This window comes from Leopardus geoffroyi, chromosome C1 (genome assembly GCF_018350155.1).
Source record: "Leopardus geoffroyi isolate Oge1 chromosome C1, O.geoffroyi_Oge1_pat1.0, whole genome shotgun sequence".
Taxonomy (NCBI): Eukaryota; Metazoa; Chordata; class Mammalia; order Carnivora; family Felidae; genus Leopardus; species Leopardus geoffroyi.
This window is the reverse complement of record NC_059328.1, coordinates 107,580,607-107,587,124: the sequence shown is the minus strand read 5'-3', so window position 1 is coordinate 107,587,124 and position 6,518 is coordinate 107,580,607. Positions and strand designations below refer to the sequence as shown.

Below are 6,518 nucleotides of genomic sequence, written 5' to 3'. Positions count from 1 at the left end.
AGAGTTTCTCTTTGGTCATGACATATTAATATAAGAGAGAGCATCCTAATGTATCGCCAGCCTCTCCATGAGCCCTTTGAGGGCAGGCCTACACTTTGGCAACTCTCCCTGAATAGACTTTGTCTTAGCACCCAAAGCAGCTTATTTCAATCTTAGTCAGGGCCTCATGGGAACTGATGTGGTAGAGACTTGCTTTGATATTGGCCAGGAATTCAGCATCTTTTTTCTTGAGATTGTATTTGCATACATCCACTATCTGTTGCTATCTCAAGTCAGAGAAGACAATTTTGTCATTGAAAGAGGTCAAGAGAAGTTGAGATAAAGTGGCCCCAAATGCACAAGATACTGATGAGGCATGATCCTAACAAGAACAAAAAGGGCAGCCACACAGTCTAAAGGAGAGAGTCAGAGACCAAAGTTTGTCCTTGGAAATAATTGATGGGTTTTGGCTTGCTCTGTCTGCAAGAGTGATCCTCTTGTAAACAATGACACTTGCATTTTGACCTTTGCATGTTTTTAGGTTCTCTGATATCCAGAAAGATGTCCTATCAGCAGCAGCAGCAATAGTGCAAGCAGCCCTGCCAACGACCTCTTGTGCTCCCACCTCCCAAGTGCCCAGCGCCATGCCCACCACCAAAGTGCCCAGTGCCATGCCCACCTCCAGAGTTTCCACCTCAACTCTGCCAGCAGCAGTGTCCCCCTGTGCAGCCACCACCGTGCCAGCAGAAGTGACCACCCAGGAGCAGTAAGAGCAAAAGCCATCAAGACCATCGTGCAAACAAATCACAGGTCTCCCCCATGCTCCAGCAGCACATCTTCTCTCCGAAGCCTGCCCTGGTGGCAGACGGCATTCTCTGAATCTCTACTCTGCTCTTCCTGGGCTGAGGTTTGACATAGAAGAGACTTAATCCTGAAGTTGTTCTCTTTCCTCTTAGGGTCAGGCTCCTCTCTGAATTAGGACCACTCTTCCTCAGAGCCCCAGGAAAAGCATCGGGAGCAAGTCTACCTTTCTTAAAATACAGCCTTTCTCTGATCTGTGCCTAAGACCTGGGCAAGGATTATTTTCTTTTCCTTTCTTCTTCTTTTTTTTTTTTTTTTTTTTCGGGGGGGGGGAGTGGGGGGATTTGGATAAATAAAACTTTACTTCTCCTTCCCTAATAAAGCATTGTTGATGATGAAACGTAAGTGTCTTTCTTCTTTAATCTTGGTTGTTAACTGTATCAGATTAGTGGGAAATTGTTTTCGTTTGGTTTTTCTGTCAGGAATTAACCACTGAACTGTAAAGGATACAGTCACAGTTAATCGTGTTTGATTTGAAACGTGTCTGTTTAGGTTGAGTAAAGAAATAAGTTTGTTTGTGTGTTTGTTTGTTTTAATTAGGCCAAATGCCAGCTCTGCTACTTACAAGTGATGTGTTCTTTCTTTGCTAGAAAATGACATCTTCAGCTCAGGGTTGTCTAAGAATCTACCCATTTGTTCGGTCATCCAAAATATGTACTATCACAGGAAAACGTATTAAATACATGTACCCATAAAGTATGTACTTTATGCCTGGCTCCCTGCTGTGCAAGGGGTATACAGTGGTGGGCAAAATACCAACACTTTGTCTTTGTGGAGCTTAAATGATGTGGGAAGGAAAAGTTAATGAACAAATGAATATAAATCAGTGTATCATATCAGGTAGTAATAAATGTGCTTGAGAATAGTTATTAAGTGGATTTGGAGGATAAAGAACAATGGGCAAGGGAGGTGGGGTCTGCTAGTCTCAGAGCCCTGAGTGAAATAAGTGAGCCATGGGAATAGGAGGAGTAGGTCCATCCAAGCAGAGGGAAGAATAAGGAAGATGTGTGGTCATAGGACATCAATGTGGCCAGTGGCTGCATTAGAACAAGTGGGAGGGGGCATGGAGGAAATGAAGATAGTGAGAGAGTCACAGGCCAGATCACGCAGGGGCTTGTTGAACTCGGTAAACGTTTGGGACTTTGTTCAAGTATTATGGGAATAGTATGCACTAAATTTTATGCCTACGAAATTCTCCTCTATCATATACCATTGCTTGCGCTACATAAGCTTGCTTATGTAGCATATCCTAAGAGAATAAATTATGCTTGCAACATTTTGCCTTGAAAAGGTATTGGGTTATTTATTTGTTGGTTTGTTTATAAAGTTTATTCATAAAGTTTATCATTTATTTTCAGAGAGAGAGAGAGAGAGAGAGAGAGAGAGAGAACCCCAAGCAGGCTCCATGCTCACCACGGAGCCTGAGCGGGGCTTGATCTCATGACCATGAGATCATGGCCTGAGCTGATATCAAGAGTTGGACGCTTCACCGACTGAGCCACCGAGGCATCCCAATATTTGGTTATTAAAAGGTTTGGATAAAAAGATTTAAATATCAAAGAGTTAAGTTTTAAAGTTCATTGGGAAACATGGAAGTTTCTTTCTAACTGCTAACAGGTAAGACGTTTGTCAATTGTCCCACCTTGAAAGGAAATTTAACCAGTTCATCTTCAATATTAAATCTATGGTTTCTCATGCCTCACAGAGCTGTTCCTGCTGAGGACCATATGCCCAGGGGATGCTGGAGTGTAGAGGTACATGAGTCTACGTGAAATGCTCCAAGTTGTGGGGTTTTGAAGGTAGATGAGACCACCACCGGACGCTGATAGTTACTTTGTATTGTTGAGGCTCACATCTAACTTTCTTTTAATCACCACATCAAATGGGATAATGTGTGTCTTGTGTCCAGCATAGTTCCTGCACACGGGACTTTCAACCAGGAGCAGTTCCCATTTTATAATCAGTGTCAGTGTTAGAGCAAGCACCTAGTTAGGCTCTACCAGGATGCATGGCGTCCAGCAAAGGGGGAGTCAGAGCCTGTTATCAGGAACCTCAGCAGCCTGTCTTGGCAGCACCCCACATACAAGGACACCAGAAACCGGATCAAATCAGACAGGCCTGCGACAAAGGAGGCCAGAGACCCTGACATAAGGGAGGAAAGGCTTGAAAACTTGCCCCCCTCCCCCAAATCTCCCCCCCAGGTAGTGAACAGCCCATCCCCTAGTTAACTAGTGTCAAACTCTGGGGTGCACAGGTCTCCCTTGACCTGCCCACTCTCCCATCTCTGGAGTGCACCTTCTCTCCCAGAAGCTCTTCACTTGCACCGCTCAGCTCAACCACTGTCTGTGAATTCTTTTCAGGGATGAGACTAAGACCCTCCGGTGACATACCCAGGGACAGGCCCCAGGGCCTGGAAGTCTCCCCAGTCTACCCGGCAGCATCAGCCTATGACCTGAGTGAGGACGATAGGGAGTCAGTGTTAACATAGGGAACAGGGTTTCTCACATTTCTACTCCTAACCCCTCACTGCCATGCCCCCCGGGACCTGCTCTCAACATCCATACCGTGGGTTGCCCACGCTCTGCCACCTCGACACTGCTGTTCTGAGCTCTGCTGCCGTGGGGTCCCCCACGGATTCTTTTTCAAGTCAGAGAAGCAGTGGGGGAAGATGGAAGGGTTCCTGTAAGTACAGAGATCCTCTCGCCTCATTTTTTCCAACATACTCTTCTGAATCTCACAATCAGGTGCAAAAAAAAAAAAACCTTGATTTTATTTTTTTAATTTGAAGTATAGTTGACACACAATGTTACATAGGTTTTCAGGTATACAACATAGTGATGAGAGAAGGGATTTCCTTCCAAGTCCACAGGACTGTGTATAAACTGTGTTCAAACCGCAATCCTGACTTAAGACCACTAGGCTGGCTTTGTGTACGTGCTTGGTGCATGCATAGCCTCAGGGTAAACCATCTTGTCCTTGAGATATGAATCAATGCCCCTGTTTCCTGGGGAACTCGGGATTTCTGCCCATGTGCTAATCTATATCTTTTCCCCTTTTACAAGATGTAAGGAAGTATATAACCCTGCAAAAGTGTTCGTTCTTCAAATCACTTTCTTCCCTATGAAGGTCGTGTTTCCTGGGCAGCTGTACAAACTCAGGCTCAAATAAAACTCTTTCTCACTTGAGGAGATTCTAAAAGGTTTGTTCAATTTGCATTGATACCGGAGACTCAACAACTCCTCTACCTGTTATGCTCAGCTCACAAGTGTGGTTGTGGTCTGTCACCACGCATGTGGCCCCACTGCAGTGGCTAGCCACCAGTGTGGTTGTGGTCTGTCACCACGCATCCAGCCCCACTGCAGTGCCATCCACTAGACTCCCTTGGCTGTGCTTTTCCTCCCTGTGACTTACTCATTCCGGAACTGGAAGAACGGGACCACCCTGCTCCCCTCACCCACTTTTCCCTTCCCCCTAGTGCCCTCGCCTCTGGCAACCACCAGTTGTCTGTCTTTTGGGGTCTGTTTTTTGCTTTGTTTCCTCACTTGATTTGTTTTTGAGAGTCCACACAAGGTTGAAATCTGTGTTTCTTTGGGTTCTCCCCTGAAATCAGGGGAGTTGTCTGACTCCCCTTGAGTTGTCTGACTTTCCAGTGTTTTTGTTCTTTTGTTAATTTTTTAATGTTTATTTATGTATTTTGAGACAGAGAGAAAGCCAGTGGGGAAGGGAGAGAGAAAATCCCAAGCAGGCTCTGCCCTGTCAGCACAGAGCCAGATGCAGGGCTCAGTCTCTCAGACCATGAGATCATGACCTGAGTGGAAACCAAGAGTCAGAGGCTTAACCTACTGAGCCATCACCCAGGCACCCCAATGTGTGTCGATAAGTATAAACGAAAACCTCTCCTGGAAAACATGTGGGAAAATTATACAATTAAAGGGAAAGGGTGTAACAATTAACATTCCTACTTATTTCCAACTGATGCATTTGCTTTCTAGCATTGACCATGGTTACTCAGATTGTTTTAACAACACTCCTTCACCTAGGTGCAGAGTTGATCAAAGCCCTCCTGGGAGCTACTGGAGGGTGTGAGAACAGCTTTGTGGGTACATTGTAGTCTTTGGGAGATCCCACTCCCCCATCTCTTCCGTTTATTCCCTCCTATTCCTTTTCTTTATTTTCTGCTTTATCGCACTGCCTGGGACTTCCAGTATGATGTTAATACAAGTGGCCAAAGAGGAAAACTTTGCCTTGTTCCTGATCCCAGGGGGGAAGCAGTCCGATTTTCACCTTTAAAACATGATGTTAGCTGTAAGTATTTCAAAGATGACTTTTATCAAGTTGAGAAAGTTACCTTTGATTCCTAGTTTGTTGAGAATGCTTTTTAATTTACAAATGGACGTTGACTTTCACCAGATGTCTCTTTCTCCATATATCGTGGTGATTTTGTGTTTTTGTTCTTTAGTTTACTCCTATGATGAGCTCCATGGATTGGTTTGTAAATGTCAAGCCAGCCTTTGGCCACCGGGATGGATCCCACTGAGGCATGCTGTATTACACTTTTACACATCGGTGATTTTCACTTGCTAATATTTGTTGAGAAATTTTGCATCTTTGTTCAGGAGAGGTATTGGCCAGTTTTTCCCTGTAATGTCTTTGTTTTTGTTATGAGGACAGTACTGGCTTTGTAAGAATGAGTTGGAGGGTATGCTCTCCTTTTCTTTTCTTCCAAAGATGTTGTGTAGAATTGACTTATTTTTCTAAATGTGTGGTAAAATCTGCCAATGAACCTGTCTGTGCCTGGACTGCCATTGTTGCAAGGGTTTTAGCTGTTTTAGCTACATATTCAATTTCTTTGGTTGACATAGTGTAACTCAGGTTATCTATGTCTTCTCGGACAAGGTTAGATGATTTATTTCATTTGGTGAGCTGGTCCATTCATTTACGTTATTGCACTTATGGGCATGGATTTATTTGTATTACTACCTAATTATCTTTCAAAAGCCTGTGGGGTCTGCACTGAGGGGAAGTGCTACAGATTAAATGTTTGTGTCTCCTCCTCCCCCCCCGCCGACACACACACCCCAAATTCAGATATTGGAATCCAAACCCTCAATGTGATGGTATTAGGAAGGGGGACTTAGGTGAGTGATTAGGTCATGAATGAGATCAGTGCCCTTGTACAACAGACCCTGGAGAGTCCCCTCACCCCTTCCACCATGGGAGGACACAGAGAGAAGACAGCAGTCTAGTGGCACTAGGAAGTGGGCTCCCACCAGACACCAACTCTGCCGGCACCTGGATCTTGGACGTCCCCACCTCCAGAACTGTGAGAACTAAACATTTGCTGTTCAAGCCACTCCGTCTATGGTATTTTTGTCACAGCAACCTTCGATGACTAAGGCAGGAAGTATGTTTGAGTATGTCTGAGAATGAGCATGGAGATATGACCAGTTTGCTAGGCTCTAAGAGGCAAATTTTCTATTGGCTCTACACAAAACTGAATGACAAAGGGGGCCAACCAGTTCTGTAATACGGAAGGCTCTAAGGAAGGGGACAAGGATGAGGTGATACTATCCTCAGCCAGGAGGAAAAATCTTTTAGACCAGTTAGCGACTTGCCCACATTTTTCAGTGGCTACCGTGAACTGAAACTCTCAGATGGGGTACATCTACAAGTGAGTC

At 44.7% G+C, this 6,518-nt stretch overlaps 1 long non-coding RNA gene across 1 annotated transcript; it reads left to right on the top strand.

Annotated features, from left to right (window-relative positions):
- The first annotated feature begins 330 nt into the window (after positions 1-330).
- Positions 331-1,046, top strand: LOC123598734. Its single transcript, XR_006712759.1, has 2 exons — positions 331-789; positions 936-1,046. It is a non-coding gene; the product is annotated as an uncharacterized LOC123598734 (long non-coding RNA).
- The last annotated feature ends 5,472 nt before the right edge of the window (positions 1,047-6,518 follow it).